Here is a 17,671-nt window from a genome sequence, read left to right as displayed (position 1 = left end):
TAACTGTAAGGCAACAGTATAACTAATCATCCCCTTCGCCCACCAAATAATGATTAATATTAATTGAAAATGAAAACAAATGTATTTCACACAGTTTTTAGTATTATATTTTTGAAAAGGCTATCAAAGCTATTAAAATGTTTGGTGGTTATTTGTTGCTTTATTTCTGATAGGAATAATTACCTTGGAAATCATTGTGTTTTTTCCCCCAAAATATTTAGGGTTATTCTACATTTAATAGAATTCCCAGTTGAGGCTGATTCAGAGACTAGCATATGGATCACTGCCCTAAAGTGGTCTTTAATTCTTTAGGGGAAGAGTTTAGTTTAGCAATGTATAGTGCTAACCTATAGTAACTTAAAGGTTATTGTATTTTATGTATGTATTCAGAAAATGTTCTAGCTAAAATTTTCTGTCAGGTACCTTATTTTCTTGAGAAAATCGAATTTCATATAGTATTAACTTAGTACAACTATTGTTTCTTATGGCTAATATTTCCAAAATAAAAGAAGGCATTCTTAATTTGGAGTATAAAAGCAGTCTTCCTATTTAAAATAATCCCTATGTTTCCTTGCTTTTATTCTGAGGGATAAGTATGTGTAAACTACATATTATAACTACAGCAATGTGCCACTAAACAGGGATGTGTTCTGAAAAATGTGTCATTAGGTGATTTTGTTGTGCAAACATCATTAAGTATACACTTAACACAAACCTAGATGTTATTGCCTATTATGTGTACTCCTAGGCTGTATGCTTTAGTCCATTGCTCCTAGAGTACAAGCCTGTACATCATATTACTGTACAAGACAACGTAAAATTAAACCACAAGAGAATATGATGCAGTCAGGAGACATGCTAAATGGTAATTGAGTAGGAATAAAATATCTAAATTGAGAGGTTATTAACAGTCAGTTTTGGATAGCTGTTTATTCAATCAGTAAATAATGAAGGAGCATTCCCCTTTCTTGCCCATCAACCAGAGAGGGCACACAGGTGAATAATAGGACTTTCCAGGAGCTCTCTGTCACTGGGGCAAGCATGAGACTGACTAGCCACACAAGAGAGGTGGCTCTCTCTAGTGGAAAGGTGTTTCTATAGGGATCAGACAGTTTGTGGTTTAAATCTAGGCCCTGTCATTTTCTATCTGGGTGACTGCCTTGGGGCCTCAGTTTTCTCATCTAGAAAATGGAAGTAATAAAGTACCTATCTCATGGGGTTATTGTGAGAAACCTTTAGTAGGTGCCATGCTTTTTTGTTTCATGAATGAAATACAGCAACATTATCAATTATGTAAATGATTTTCTCTGGAGTCCCCAAGTCAACCTTTTTTCTATATAGACCAGGTTAATCACAAATACCAAGGTAAATTACGAAAGTTAGATGATACAGAGTAACAGCTTGATGTCCTATAATGCGGTCAAATTTATTCAATTACTCAGTTTAATATAATGGTCAAGAGTGTAGACTCTGGAGCCAGATTGCCTGGATTTAAATTATTACTGTCACTTGAAAACTGTATGACCACTCTGTTTTTTGGAATTGTTTATAAAGAATGTCCTCTTTTAAATGTCTGATAGAATTCAGCAGTGAAGCTGTCTCAGCTGGGACTTTTCTTTGTGAGTATTTTTTTGGTTATTCAGTTTCTTCACTTGTTATAGGTCTCTGCATATTGTCTGTTTCCTCTTGAGTCAGTTTTAGTAGTTTGTGCCTTTTTTGAGAATTTGTTCATTTCATCTAAGTTATCTAATTTGTTGGCATACAGTTGTTTACAGAATTTATTTATAAGCCTTTTTATTTCTGTAAGGTTAGTTGCAACTTCTCATTTACTTCTGATTCTAGTAATTTGAATCTTTTTCTTGGTCAGTCTAGCTAAACATTTGCAATTTTAAAATAAAAATTTTAATTAAAATGATTGGAGTGACATTGGTTAATAAAATCAAATAGGTTCCAAGTATATGATTCAGTAATACGTCATATGTATATTACATTGTGTATTTACCACTCAACATTAAATTTCTTTCTATTACCACATGCTTGACCCCCTTCCACTCTTACCTACTTTCCCCGCCTTATCCCCCTCCCTCTGGTAACCACTAAATTGCTGTTCCTGTCCATGAGTCTCTTTTTGTCTTGTTCATTTGTTGCTTTCAGTTTTATATCCCACATATGAGTGAAATCATATGGTTCTCAACTTCTGTCTGATTTATTTTGCTTAGCATGATAATCTCAAGATCCATTCATGTTGTTGCACATGGCAGTATTTCATCTTTTCTTATGGCTGAGTAATATTCCATTGTATATATGTACCACATTTTCTTCATCCAGTCATCTGTCAATAGGCCCTTCAAGTTGTTTCCAAAGTCTTGTCCACTGTGAACAGTGCTGCTATGAACATCACAATGTACATATCTTTGCAAATAAATGTTTTCAGGTTTTTTGAGTAAATATCCAAAAGAAAGATTGCTGGGTCAAATGATAATTCTGTTCTTAGTTTTTTGAGGAACTTCATATGTTTTCCATAGTGGTTGTACCAGTTTACATTCCCACAAACAGTGTATGAGGGTTCCTTTTTTTCCACAGCCTCTCCATTACTATTTGTCTTAATGGTGATAGCCATTCTAACAGGTGTGAGACAGTATCTCATTGTGGTTTTGTTTTGCATTTCCCTAATAGCTAGTGAAGTTGAACATCTTTTCATATCTCTGTTGGCCATTTGTATGACTTCTTGGGAGAAGTGTCTGTTCAGGTCCTCTGCTCGTTTTTAATTGGATTGTTTGTGTTTTTTGCTGTTGAGTTGTATGAGTTCTTCATATATTTTGGAAATTAGGCCCTAATCGGAGGCATTATTTATAAGTATATTCTCCCTAAACGTTTGCCAGGTTGATATTTTCAGAGAACCAGCTTTCAATTTCATTGATTTTTCTCAATTTTTTTATATTCTCTATTTTATTGATTTCTACTCTAATCAAAACCGCAGTAAGTTACCATTTCACATCCACGAGAAAGGCTAGAAATAAAAAGTCAGATAACAAGTGTTGGTAAGGAAGAGGAGAAATTAGAAACTTCCTACATTGCTGGCAGGATGTAAAATTGTACAACCACTTTGGAAAACAGCCTTGCAGTTCCTCAGAAAGTTTAAATAGAGATACTAAATGACCCAGCAATTCCATTCCTAGGTGTATAACCAAAAGAAATGAAAACATATCTCCACACAAAAACTTGTGCACGAATGTTTTTAGCAGCATCATTCAAAATAGCCAGAAGGTAGAAACAGCCAAATGTCCATCAACTGACAAATGGATAACAAAATGTAGTGTAATCATATAACAGAATATTATTCAGCCATAAAAAAGATTGAAGTACTGACACATGCTACAGCATGGATGAATTTTGCCAGTGTTATACTAAATGAAAAAAAGCCAGTCACAAAAGACCATGTATTATATTTTTTTATTTATATAAACTGTCCAGACAAGGAAATCTACAGAAATAGGAAGTAAATTAGTGGTTGCTTAGGGCTGGATATTGGGAGTGATACAGGGTTTCTTTTTGAGGTGATGAAATTAACTGTGGTGTTGGTTGTGTATATCTGTAAATATCCTAGAAACCATTGAATTATTTCATTTTCAGTGGGTAGATTATATGGTAGGTGAATTATATCTCAATAAAACTTTTTTAAAAGCAGTAATAACAACAACTAGATGCCACTTCCAAAATTGGGAAGTATATTCCAAAATAAAAGAACAAAAATAAATTTTTAAAAAACTAAAGGGATTTTTGACAACTTCCACTTTTTAATTAGAATTACATACTTTTGAAAACAGTAATGCATGATTACATGTACAATAAACTAAGCATTAAAAAACAACAGTATATACAGCTTGATTCCAATTTTGTAAGGTATTTATGTCTAATATCTATAGCTATATGCCATGTACTACATAATACAGTGTGCCAGAGATGCTAAGCTCATCTCATTTATTATTTCCGTTAACTATAATAAAAGAATTCTTATTTTACCCACTTTAAATAAAGGAAACTGAAAGGTAGAGACTTTACTTTGCCAGGTTTCAAACCCATATCTGAATTGACTTCAGAGCCCAGGCTCTTAACTACTACTACACAATAGGTTCATTTTTTAAAATATAATGAATGCTAATAGTATTATTTTCTGGTTATAGACAATTGTCTTTATACTTTCGTTTTTCAAATTTTAATTGTAACACTTTTTAAGAGTCAATAACACTTTTATTTAAAAAAATTAAACAAACCTATTGATCTTTCTGTAGTCCCAGAATATCGGAAGCATTGCTAAATCCAAGCTTCTGCTAAACCTATATGCTATGGAACTGACTGTGAAACTTGATAAAGAACATATGTTAATTTTTTTAAACCAAGATAGTTGATAATTTGTAATTGAAGAAGCGGAAGATTGATTGTATCTAACAGTAACATTAGTTTTGCTTTTCATAAATGAAATAAATGAATTTTTCTAAAGGGCTTCAGTATTTTTTAAACATTTAAGATTTCCCTCCCTAACTGGAAATTTAAGACACACACATAATCTCTTTTTGTTTCTTCATCATTTCCTAAATGAAGTAAAGACACTTTTCAACTCTGTAAAATGTTTTTTGAGTCAGGAGAAATTTAGGAGTTAACTTGTTGGAGCACTTTGCGTCCCTGCCGATTGACAGAGACTACTCATTGTCATACTGTAAGTATAACATTGGAAAACTGTAAGTTGCTTTTATGTTTACACAATGGAAGTAAGGTGGCTTTATGGGTCTTGGCAAGATGTTTCCATAGACCCAGGCTGTGTAAGTCATCAGCCGCTCTTTGAACAAGAAGGTCCTGTCACCACTGAGAAAACAGCCAAATTCTTATGACCCCATTACTCTTTTATCATCAGGGCTTGCATTACCATTGCAGAAAATTTAACACTTCATGTAAGGGAATATTTAAAAACATAGGGCTTTTCCAGTTTCTGAAAAAAAAAAAAAAAAACAATATTGGCAAGGCTACATCCCGAAGTGGGAGAAAACAAAGTCATTGCTCAGGTTTCAGGTTTCCAATGTCCTGGAAAGATCAGCATAGTACATTAAATTTTGTTGTTCTGCCCTCTTACAAACTGGTTAAAATTTCATTTTCTCGTCAAAGTAATACATATAGGTTTAAAAGTTGCTCAATAATACTATGTTTGCCTTGAAACAGAAAACAGCAAGCTCCTGAACATCCCCCACCCTTTTATTATCCCCAAGTCTTCCTCTCTAAATTTGATTTCTTCTGGTATTTAACTTTTTATTTCCAAAAATATCCTTATCCTGGTTGTTTTTTTAAAGTCAGTATAAGACATCTTTTTTTAGGAGGGAAGATTTTTTTAAATTGTGGTAAAAAATGAGATTTATCATTATAACCATTTTTAAGTGTAAAGTTCTATGGCGTTCAGTACATTCACATTATTCTACAACCACTACCACCATCCATCTCCAGAACGTTTTCATCTTTCCAAAGTGAAACTGTACCCTTCAAACACTCCCATTCCTTCCTTCCTCTCTCCCCCCCGCCCCATGCCCTTGGCAACCACCCTTCTTTTTCTATGGATTTGACTGCTCTAGGTCCTGTATATAAGTGGAATCATATAATATATGTTTTTGTGACAGGTGTACTTCATTTAGCATAATGTCCTCAAGGTTCATACACATTGTAGCATATATCAGAATTTTCTTCCTTTTTAAGGATGAAAAATATTCCATTGTATGTATATACTACATTTTGTTAGTTTATCCATCTTTGGACACCTGGATTGCTTCCACCTCGACTACCGTGTATAATGCTACCATGAACATGAGTGTACAGATACCTCCATTCTTTAAATTCTTTGTGTATATACCCAGAAGTAGAATTGTTGGATCATATGATAATTTTGTGTTTAATTTTTTGAGGAGCTACCATTACTGTTTTCCACAACCACTGCCCCATTTTACACATTCCTGCCGGTGTTAATTTTTGGTACAAGAGTTCTATTTTCTCTACAGTCTTACCAACACTTGTTATTTTCTGGTTTGGGTATATATAAATTAGCCATCCTAATGGGTATGATATGGTATCTCATTGTTTTATTTTTCCCTAAAGACTACTGATGTTGAGCAGTTTTTCAGCTTTTCATGCACTTATTGACTATTTGTATATCTTCTTTAGAGATCTTTATTCAAGTCCTTTGCCTATTTTTTAATTGTGTTGTTTTGTTGTTAATAGGAGTTCTTTTTATATTTTGGACATTAAACCCTCATTGAATATATGATTCGTAGATATTTCTTCTCATCCTGTAGCTTGCTTTTAGTTTTAATAGTTAATTATTGTGATTATTTTAGAGGATTATTGTGAGAATTAGTTAATGCATATAAAGCAGGGCTTATAGCAAGTAATACATTGCAGCAAATAGTAAGCACCCAGCTCTTGTTGCTGCTGCAGCTGCTGCTGTTTCTTCAACCTTTCGTTTTTGCTAACATTTTTAATTTTAGAAACTGTTTTTCTCCTTTAGCAACTTTTTTCTTTCATAATTGAAATTTTATTGGTTGTTTTGAGAATCAATAACAGACATTTTTCAATTTGCATACAATTCTTAACACATGTACCAAATATCTTAAAAGCCATATAATCGTGATTCTTTTCTGAACAGTTAATCCAGTCTAAGATTTGGAGCAAATCTTCCTTCAGACAATATCAAGTACCAGTATCTTCAAATGCTGATAAGCCGTTGCATCCTAAGTCCCACCAATTCACAATTTAATATCATATGCATACTCAAAATGCAGTCTTCCACAGCACATTAATAAAAATACTAGGAAAACTGGACTAGCACCACCCAAAGATGTAATGGGAGTGTACCCAATTCTGACAAGGAGAGCCAAAATCAAGGAGTGGGTTTTTTTAGGAAATAATTCTACTAAAACAGCATGGAAACGGAAGTAATTCAAAATGTTCGAGACATATTAAATGCACGATTGTAACTTTAAATTTCCATTTCTTATGCTTTGTATAACAATATAAAAACTTTCCCCATCTATGAAATCTTAAGCTGACACCCAAGACAATCAAAGCTTCTACGTTCAATATCCCACTATTTTCTGGTTGTACCAAAAAATAACCAGCAAATGATTTTACCTTAAAAAATTTTACATTTTATGGTTGGATTCCCTCCTTCTTAAAAATGTATCTCAACATTTTAAACCACTAAAAAAACTCAACAAAGTAGTCAATAAAAATATTTCAGTTTTATAAAGTAGACAAAGACTACTAACTAATAAGAGCGGGTATATGATATTAATCAGACTTGGCTTCTTTCTCCTGCATCATCATAGACTCATTTTTAGTTTCTCCGTTTTCTGCAAGTAAACCTTTAGTTTCTTGGTTAGCCACTTTGGCCTGTTTTGCTTTTGCTCCATTTTCCTCTTTTGTTTGCAGGGGGTTTATTTTATTTTATTTTTTTATTATTTTATTTTATTTTTATCTCTAGTTACTTTTCCTGCTGTCTTTTTTTTTTTTGGAGGGACTGTTGGGGGGTGGTACTTCATTTCCACTTTTACGGGAGCAGGTTTAATGGACAACGTCACAGATCTCTCGAGTTCCTCCGCCCCCTTCTTCTGCGGAGCTGACCTTCACTGGGGTATCGTGGTGGCACGGGGCAGGGGCTGGGGAGCCTTGCCAAAGCTGAGTTAGACCGCTGTGCTGCTTCTGCCGCCAGAGCTGCTGCTGTGACGGCTTCGGGGGCGGTGGGAGAACAGGATGGAACCATATGACAACTTTTTCTTGTCTTATGGATAAAATAGCTTGCTCTATTTCTGTGAGGATGTTAATTACGGGATTCTTTTTCTCTTGCTCCTTTTAGTTTTCCTTCGCTTCTTACATAATTGCTGTTTTATTCTTTTGTTTCTTTAAGTTCCTTTCATATGGAAGCTTTCATCAAAAGGCTAATGGTCCTTGTGGGTTCACATTTAAGAATTAAGCACTTAAAACAACAAAAATAAACAAAAAGTTTTTTTGTAGTTGAGTTAGGCTTTTCAGCTAGCTTAGTTTGATTTTACTTTGGGGTGATTATATAGGTACCCACACATTTTGTTTAGAGGATGCCCCAGAAGTCACTATGTATTGGTTTCTTTTATAGGGCCATTCGGTTTTTCCAGGCAAGAAGTCTTCAGTTTCTTATCTGAGGCGTAGATACCTTGTTGCCAGTATTTTTACTGTTTATTTACAGCTGTGGCTTTCCTCATCTTGAAAGGAATAATTTATTATTAGACATGATTTTTCTATGAGCTTTTATTCTTTATCAGATTAAAGGCATTCTCTTCTTTTCCTAGTCAGAAGAAAAATTATATTCAGCAGATACTGGATTTTATCAAACACTTTTTTTGGCTTCTATTGAGATGATCTTATAATTTCTCTTTTAATCAGTAAATGTGAATTTGATTTCGTAACGTTAAGCCCATCTTGTTCAGGGGTTAATCTCAACTTAATCATTACACACACACACACACACACACACGCACGCACACACACACACCGCACACGCGTGCACACACACACGCTCTTTAAATACAGTTTGCTAACATTTTAAGAATTTTCCATTTGTTCATGAGTAAGATTGACTTAATTTTCTTATGTTTATAAGAAAGGTTATACTAGCCTTATAAGAAGAATTGGAAGGAGGTTCTTTCCTTTTCTACTTCACATAATAATTTGTGTAAAATTGGAATTATTTGGTGCTTGAATGCTTGTAGAACTCACCAGTAAAACTTTTAGGGCTTAGACAGATTTTTAACTACTGATTTAATTTCTTTAATGGTTAAAGGACTATTCAGATTTTTTATTTATAATTGACTGTTTTAATGTTACACTTTTTTGTAAGAATTTGTTTTCAAATTTTTAAATTTATTGGAATATAGTTCAGAGTAACTATATTTTTAATATTTGAAGCATCTCAAGTTATAGCCCCTCTTCATTCCTAATATTATTTGTGTCATCTCTTTTTTTTCCTTTATTGATTTCACGAGAGAGTTTTATCTGCAGTTGATTTCTGTCTTTACTACTTATACTTTTCTGACACTTATCTTGGTGTTTTTATAAACTTAAGATGGCTCTTAGCTTGTTGATTTCTCAGCCTTTCTTTTCTGATATAAGCCTGGGCTGCATATATTGTTTTCTGAGTATAGCTCTAGCGATCAATGGTTAATCTTCTTATCATTTTAGATTATTTTGCATTTTCTAGAATTTACAATGAAAAGAATCATACAATGTGTACCCTTTTTCAATCTTGCTTTCATTCAGCATAATTATTTTGTTACTGTATATATCATTTGTTCATTCCTTTTTATGGTATATCCAGTGTATTGATATACATTTTCTTTTTTACCTATTTATCTGTTGATGGACACTGGGGTTGCTTTCATTTTTTTACTATTACAACTAAAGATGCTATGAACATTACGTAAAAGTTTGTGAGAACATGTGCTTTACTTCTTTTAGGTAGATAACTGGAATGGACTTGCTAGGTCACATGGTAATTTTTATGAAACCGACAGATTGTTTTTCAGCAAAGTAGTTGTACCATTTTATATTTCTACCAGCAGTGGAGAGGATCACAGTTGCTCTGTGTCCTTGCCAACACTTGGTATGGTCAGTCTTTTTAATGTTAGGCATTCTGGTAGATGTGTACTGGTTCTTCATTGTGGTTTTAATTTGCATTTATCTAATGATTAATGACATTGAGCATCTTTACACATGCTTATTTGCCATCCATATATCATCTTTGGTGACATGTCTGTTAAATCCTTTGCCTATTTTTTTAAGTTGAGTTGTTTGCTTTCTTGTTATTAAATTTTGAGGGTTCTTTTGGTATTCTCAATACATGTCCTTCATCATGTATTGGTTTCCAAATATTTTCTCCCAGTCTATGGCTTATCTTTTCATTATCATAACAGTGTCTCTTAAAGAACAGATTTTTTATTTTGATGAATTCTAATTTATCAACTTTTTATTTTATGAATCATGCTTTTGATGTCATATCTAAAAATTTTTACCTAACCCAAGTCACAAAGATTTTCTCCTGTGTTTTCTCAGTTTTATAGCTCTAGGTTTTACATTTATAATTCTTTTGTTTGTTTGTTTGTTTACTTTAGTTGAGTGTGTCTACCTTGCAGACTTCCTAAATATTTATGTTCATATATATGTAACTGTAGAAATATATAGGTTTTTAAATTTAACATAAATGGCATCACACTAGATACAATAGTCTACAAATTGCTTTTTTAATTTTGTCCCAGATATATTGATATATATATAATTCTTTTTACTGTAATATAGTATTTTGTAGATTAGAGCTATATTTATTTAGCCAGTCCACTATAGAAGTACACTTAAGTTGTTTCCAGATTTTCTTGAACACAAATAATTTGTGACAAACATCTTTGTGTATGATACCCCTTTGGGCTCACATGTGGCTTTATTTCTCTAGAAGTAAAGTTGCTGATTAAAAAGCTTTCTGGGTTGAATTTTATCTTCCAAGTTTTTTTTAACAGTCATATAACTTTATATGCAAGAGGTTAGCTGGGCCATTGATTAGCTCAGTCGTTTATTCAGCAAGCATTTATTTATTAAGTACATACTGTGTGACCCTTCCTTCTACGGGTTTTCAGTTTCTTCCAAACCAGTGTTCCCTTTTTATTGCTGTATTTTTTAATGACCCTTTATACCAAAATGATTTTCATAGGAAATATAACCATTCAGCCACAGATAACTTCAAAAAATCAATATGGTACAAATCAATATGCAGGAGAAATAAAAGGAAAGCAATTTATTATAAAGTAATATGTATTTCATGTAAATGCTCAGACACAGCTATTAGAGAAGATAAAATGGAGAAGTCAGATGGTTGTACATAATTAGATAAGCTGTGACTCTAAAGTAATAAGAAAATGAAACTTCTATAGATGAAATATAAAAGTGGGACTGGAATAAAAATAGTGTTAGAATAAGTAAGACTAGACTTATTTGTAATATGTTAAGAGAAAAAATTGACAAGGAATTGTCAAAAATGAGAAAATGAGGAAGTATTATATATTTGTAGAAGAACTGTACCATATGTATAAATAAGCATTGCACCCAAATAATTTCCTATAATATGTCTTAGGACAGAACAGTAATGATTATTACAGAAAACATACCTTTCTTAAAATCTCACTGCATTTGAAGTACATACCTTTAGTGTCTGATACTTTAAATAGACTTTGGAGACATTCTTTTATTGGCCTCAAGAAATACAGAATTATAAATGAAATCATTTTGTCCACCCTCCCCCCCCCCCTCCAAAAAAAGCGCATAACTAATCTAAGGAACAAAAGAACAAACTAAATGAAAACAGACTCAACAGATACAGGAGACTAATTGGTGATTGCCAGAGGGGAGGAGATTTGCAGGGGTGGGGGAGTGGGGCGCTGAATGAAAAAGGAAAAGGGATGAAGTACAAATTAGTAGTTACAAAATAGTCTTGGAGACATATTGCAGTGGTTATGTGTAGAGCCAGATGGGTACTAGAGTAATCAGGGGGATCACTTCATGAACCATATAAATGTCTAATCAATGTACTGTATACCTGAAATATAAAATAAATTTAAAAGAAAAAAACCTAAAAACTAAACCTGTACTATAAGAGATCACATCTTACTCAGGGTCGTAGGTTTAGTACTTCACTTGATATCCTCAGGGAAATTGTATAGGAATGCTCTCTTTATATAATACATCATACTTTATATTTTCTGCCTCATTTAATCCTTACAACATCCTGTGAGATAAGAGATATTAATCTCAAATTTATAAGTGAGTAGACAGAAGCTTAGAAAAACTAAGGGACTTGTCCAAAGCCACCCAAACAGGAGCTGGCATTCTAATTGTAATGTATTTCTATTTAGTAGTCCCCTTTCAGGATGAATCTGTTTGGATATGTATTTGCAAAAACAGGACCTACTTTTAAAGTATCATCAGTAGCAGTTCTCTTAATAGGCAAGGAGGGCAAGGAGACTGAGAAATTATTTTTCATTGTAGAATTTTATCTCACAAAAAAATTTTTTTTTTCTTCAAAGAGTGGAAGAGGAAATTTTCTTTTTAAAATGAGGAAAAGAAATATGAAGAACACCCATTATTTCAGACTTGGGTTGGAAAATAAGATAACTCCATACCAAATCGTAGCACTATTTGCTGATTTTAAAGGGTAACCTTGTTTTAAAACACTTATTTTTAATTGATTATAAAAGCGATATTATGGAAAATTTGAAAAGGAGAAGAAAGCCACAGTTCCACCACTTTAATACCTCTGTCACTATAATTTAATTACCGTATCACTTTCCTATTTAAAATAACAACCTTTTTCACCTCTACCTATTACTGTTTAATCCTCTTCACTCTTGTTTTTCTCTGTAATGCTTATCACTGTCTAACAAACCTATATACTTGTTACATATCACAGTAGAATATAAATTGTTGGAAGGCAGGAACTTTCTTTTATTCACTGTTGTGTTCCACTGTCTAGAACAGTGCCTAGAATATAGTAAGCACTCAATATTAAGATTTATTTATTAAATGAATAAACATTCTCTTTTGGTCTTTTTTTTTACAGGGATGTCGTTCTATTGTAATAGTGTGTATACAATTTAGTATTTTGTGACTTCACAGACTTTCACAGAATAAATGTAATTATCTTTTCCACAAGTTTCTACATAGCCTGCATGACCATTATTTTTCATAGCTACATAACCTTTGTATCAAGGGAGCATAGTATAATTTACTAACCCATCTTCTAGTGTGAGGCATTTAAGTTGCTTCTGATTCCTCTCCATTATAAATGAATAAATATATGCTTTACCAGTTAAAGCACCTAATAGCAAACCAACTGTTTCCGATTTAAACAAAAATGAGATTCTTAAAAAATCGTTGAGTTAAAATATATATGAGGAAGGAAGGATGGATGGGTGGACAGACGGAAAGACGGATGGATAGATAACTTGATAGAGTAGTTACTAGGAGGGCTGGGTATAGCTTTGGTAACTAGGAACTACACCCGAATCTCACTGAAGTGTTCTGATGAAGTTGTGGCTGTGTACCACATCACTGAGGCCATGCATGGGCCTCCTACTGCCAGTGCAGTCTCAAGCAGGTATATCTGATTGACCCCTGCCCTCCAAGGACCGCTGAGAAAAGGAATTCCTATATTCTCTAGAAAAATAATTTTAGACCACACTCTAATAAAACCATTTGTGTATTTAAGATAATTTGTGTCAGGTGGATTCCCAGAAGTAGAATTACCAGGTCAGATGGCATGAACAAATTGTTATGATGACAGGAGCAAACTTTTTGGCCTCAACAGTTGGACCTTAGAGAGTAGATAAGCGTCATCTTTATTGCCAATAGGGCACAAAAACATGACAAATTTTTTATTGGTATATTTAGGAAACTGATCACAAAGGTATCTTGTCAGTGAATGATAACTGTTGAATTTCCATAAGTGTACTGGAAATTTCACTGTCCTTTGCAAAGCTGTGAGGTGAGACAAGTGTGCTTATTTTCAGTCTCAGCTTCTCATTCACATTCTTCTTTGCTTTTTTTAAAGAAACTTCTTAGCACTTTAAATAGTTGAGACTAGGAATTTAATCTCCCTTTTAAAAGAGGAGAAGTGACCCTCTGCCCCCATTCCCGGTTAATTTTTCCCATTTGGTTTGGGGTGCTTAGGTTTGTGGTAGAATTTGAAAATGGATGACATATCTCTAAACTTAGATTGTTTTACATTAGTATACATATAGACTTGTGGAGTGGAAATTCATCATTTATAGCAGTGTGAACTTTTTAAATTTCTTTCCTCTCTCAGCCACTGTGTTAAAGTAAACATCCATAATAACTCTTTCTTCTTACTCTTTCCCTAGGTTTTTGTTTGTTTGTTTGTTTGTTTTGGTGATTGACCAGTATTCCCTTCACATCAGTTGTTTGTCTAGGTAGTGAATATCCATGTCAAACAAAAGGCTATAGGTTGACTTAGTGGCTGGTGCTAATGGCTCCAAGTCAGAGAATCTGAATATTAGTTTCAGCCTTACCACTAACTACTCACTGTGGCCTCAGGAGCTGGCTTTCCTCTGTGGTCTTCTGGGAAGGTCGAGTCTTAGACCTGAAGCCATTCCATGGCCTGTTATAGCACTATCTTTGAACTATTTACCTATGTTCATCTTCTTACCAGAATGCAGAGGCTAGAACTCTGACCCGTGTTTACATGCGGGTGGATGTAGTCAAATGTTTGTTAAATGAGCCCAGTGCTGTTATTCTTGTGGGTTTTTTTGTATGTAATGCAGACTTTCGTTTGAATGAATGAACTTGCAAATACCTTTTATCTTTAAAAATATTGGCTTAATATACTGTGAAGTACATGAAATGCTGTATGCAGAATGTGGTATTTCTGAATTCTTCAAACCTTCCCTCCTCCACTCCTTATAGTTTTAAAACTGTTTTGAGTTTGTTGGGCTCCATGGTAACATTCATGGGAGCTCTCAGTTCAGGAAAGGTGTCCTTTAAGGGGAAGGGAAATTTCATTTAGCAAAGGAAGCAATCTAGGTGAAGGGAAAACTTGGTAAAGCAAAGTACATCTTCCCTAGAAGCAATTATTCATAGTGTTAGACAAACTGCTTTAGCAGCTGGCAAAACAACAGGAATATGTCAGTTTTGCTTCCTTAGTTACAGGGAGTGATAGTGTACTTGACCTTCAGTAGAGCAGGGTCATAGAAAGGGCATCTTTAAACAGCTCTGTCTGGTTTTGGTGAATGGAATCTGCACTGGCAGTTTGAAAGCAAATGCCTGTTGAGTTCCCCCAACCAAGCCCTGGCTGTTTGGGTTGGACTCTGGTCTGGATGGTTCCTGAGGGAAATGTAAATAAAGCTGCAGGGAGCCATTAGCATGGTAAGTATAAGTGTCCTAAAGAAAACAAGTCTGTAATATTGAAGGTATTCTCATTTGCTGTGTTTCAGGAGGGAAGTGTTATTTCATAGGCACTTGTTTTTAGAGAAGTTGGTAAAATAGTAGTGGATTTAGACACCTAGTATATATTCGAAGGAATTCAATGTAGTGTCTACTATGCTTAGCACCTAACAAATTATTCTTCATAAAAATTTATAGTTGAGTATGCTGGGTGAATTCAATTGGGGCAAAAGCTGTTTGTTGTTTTCAGCAGGTTAATTTGCTTGTGAACAGAGTTTCTGAACCATGTTACTCTTAAACCTCATTGTTTTATATAATTGTAAGTAGTGGTGGTTAACTTTGGTTATCTTTGTGAGTAGTGGTGGTCATCTTTGTTTTTGTGCCGGGAAATTCAGGGCTATAGTTTCACTTTTTAAAAACATATTAACTAGAAAATTAAAAAACTAGTTTATCAATTCTTATATAAATGAGGTTGACTTATAATGTTCAGCATTGATTCCTTCATTGACTTTATACCAATAAAGAAGAGCTGGGCTTACTGGTCATCAAAAGAAGTAATTATTTAGGGCACATGGGCATGATAAGGTTTTAATCCTTTGTTTGACGTGTAAGCAAGCACTTTAAGGATCAGCCTTCTATTGATTCTTCTCTCTGATTCAAGTTGTAGCACAAAGAAGAGTTAACTCTTGGCCCATAGACCTTTCACTGCACTTACAATTTCATTGTCCTTTAAAGTAAAAAGAAAAGGAGGATGTGGTACATTTCATTTCAGGCTGGAGGTGTCCTCTGCCTTGAGACTCTTTGCCCACACAGACGTTTACATTGTTCATTATTTCACTGGGAATGTTAAGAAGTCGGAAGTTCCTGATTGAGAATTGCAACATATTAGGTCTTTGTGATCTGTTTTTTTCCCCCCACAAGGTGTGAACTTTGGTACCCTATTAATAACCCATGAGAATGTTGCAGCCAAAACTCGAAATAAATTACAGTTTAGAAACTTTTAATATTTGCTCATCATCCCAGTGCTGTCTGTGGGCATTCTCTTCAACCTAGATGTGTTCATCTTTTAGAAAATGACCACATGTAAACCACAAAATTTTCTAAGAATTATTTCCTAAAAGAAATGCTGCCAAGGAATGTTATGTTATGATGAAACAAGGTTCTCACTCCACAGTGAAAATATATGAACTTTCTCATCAGCCTCATAAACCCATATATGTCAGTAGAAGCCAATACTCCTTGGTTTATATAATAAATTTCCAAGACCAGGTGTTGTGCATTACCTGCAGGATGTCTAATTAGTGAACAGGCACAAGAGTAGAGTGAAACAAAGAAAGGTCTGGACAGAGTTCCAAGATCAAGAACTGTAAAAAAGATTTCTTATCTATTCCCAAAGCGTAAAAGTGTTCACTCACTAAGCAGTCATTGTAGATCTGATATGTGCCTGGCCTTTTGAGTAAAAGGAGAAATGGGAAATAGTCCCTTCTGCCCTCCGAAGTAGGCTTCAATAGTGCCCTGAGGAGAGGGCTACAATGCAGGAGCTATGGGAGGCCAGAGCAGGACATGTATAACAACCTGAGGGATCAGGAAAGGCCGGCTTTTATTAAAACTCTTTTGACACAAAACATTTGTGTGTTGGGCAAGTATGGTTAACTTTAGAAAAGATGTGAAATAGCACAGCTGGTTTTACCCTTTAAGTATTATTCAGAGACTATGCCCTAGAAGACCTATGTCCAAACATACTTTTGCACCCACCTTGCTCATGGTTTAATTAAGTCTTTTGGACTAGCAGTTTTCCTGGATAAGTGTAAGTGTTCTGGCCAGGGTATAATGCCCATTTCTTCAGTGTGAACTAAGCAATCTTGACCTTTGCCCCTTGAGCAGATTGAAGTAGTAGAAAGTAGGCTTAAGGCAGGGAGCCAAGACTGACATCAGGTGCTGAAAAGATAGACAGGAAAGGGTGGAAAGCAGATGCTTCAAGTAGTCAAAAATACAATATTTTTATGTCCTGTTACCAAATTGACCATATCACTGCACTGAATGATATTCAATAAGATGCTTCCAGAAAAAAATGTAATTTCCCAGCATTACCTAATCTAAGTTCACTAAGATTTATTCCTATATTTTCTTTGAGTTTTATAGTTTTAGCTCTTATATTTAAATCTTTAATCCATTTTGAGTTATTTTTTCCCATTTATTGTGGTAACATATAAAATTTAACCATGTTTAAGTGTACAGGTCAGAGGTTTTAAATACATTAATAATTTGTGTAACCTTTACCATCATCCATCATCATGTAAAACTTAAACTCTATACTCATTAAACACTAATTTCCCATGTGATTTCCTCTTTGATCCATTAGTTGTTTAAGAATGTGTTGTTAATTTTCACAAGTTTGTGAATATTTCATTTTCCTTTTGTGAGTGATTTCTAACTTGATCTCATTATGATCGGAGAAGATACTTCATATAATACATGTATCTTTTAAAATCTATTGAAACTTAATTTCTGACCTGACATATGATCTCTCCTGGAGAATGTCCCATGTGCACTTGAGAAGATTGGGTATTCGTTGTTTCTGGGTAGAGTGTTCTGTTATGGTGTGTTAGGTCTAGCTGGTTTATTGTGTGCTAAGTCCTCTGTTTCCTTACATATCTTCTGT

The 17,671-nt window shown here is 34.1% G+C and overlaps 1 protein-coding gene across 3 annotated transcripts in view; it reads left to right on the top strand.

Annotated features, from left to right (window-relative positions):
• NR2C2 (nuclear receptor subfamily 2 group C member 2) overlaps positions 1–17,671 on the top strand; it is a 75,143-nt gene that overhangs the window by 15,123 nt on the left and 42,349 nt on the right. The window lies entirely within an intron of this gene.

The sequence above is a fragment of the Rousettus aegyptiacus genome, unplaced genomic scaffold (assembly GCF_014176215.1).
Source record: "Rousettus aegyptiacus isolate mRouAeg1 unplaced genomic scaffold, mRouAeg1.p scaffold_m13_p_4, whole genome shotgun sequence".
Classification (NCBI taxonomy): domain Eukaryota; kingdom Metazoa; phylum Chordata; class Mammalia; order Chiroptera; family Pteropodidae; genus Rousettus; species Rousettus aegyptiacus.
The sequence above is the reverse complement of the archived record's forward strand: the minus strand, read 5'-3'. Positions and strand labels throughout refer to the sequence as shown.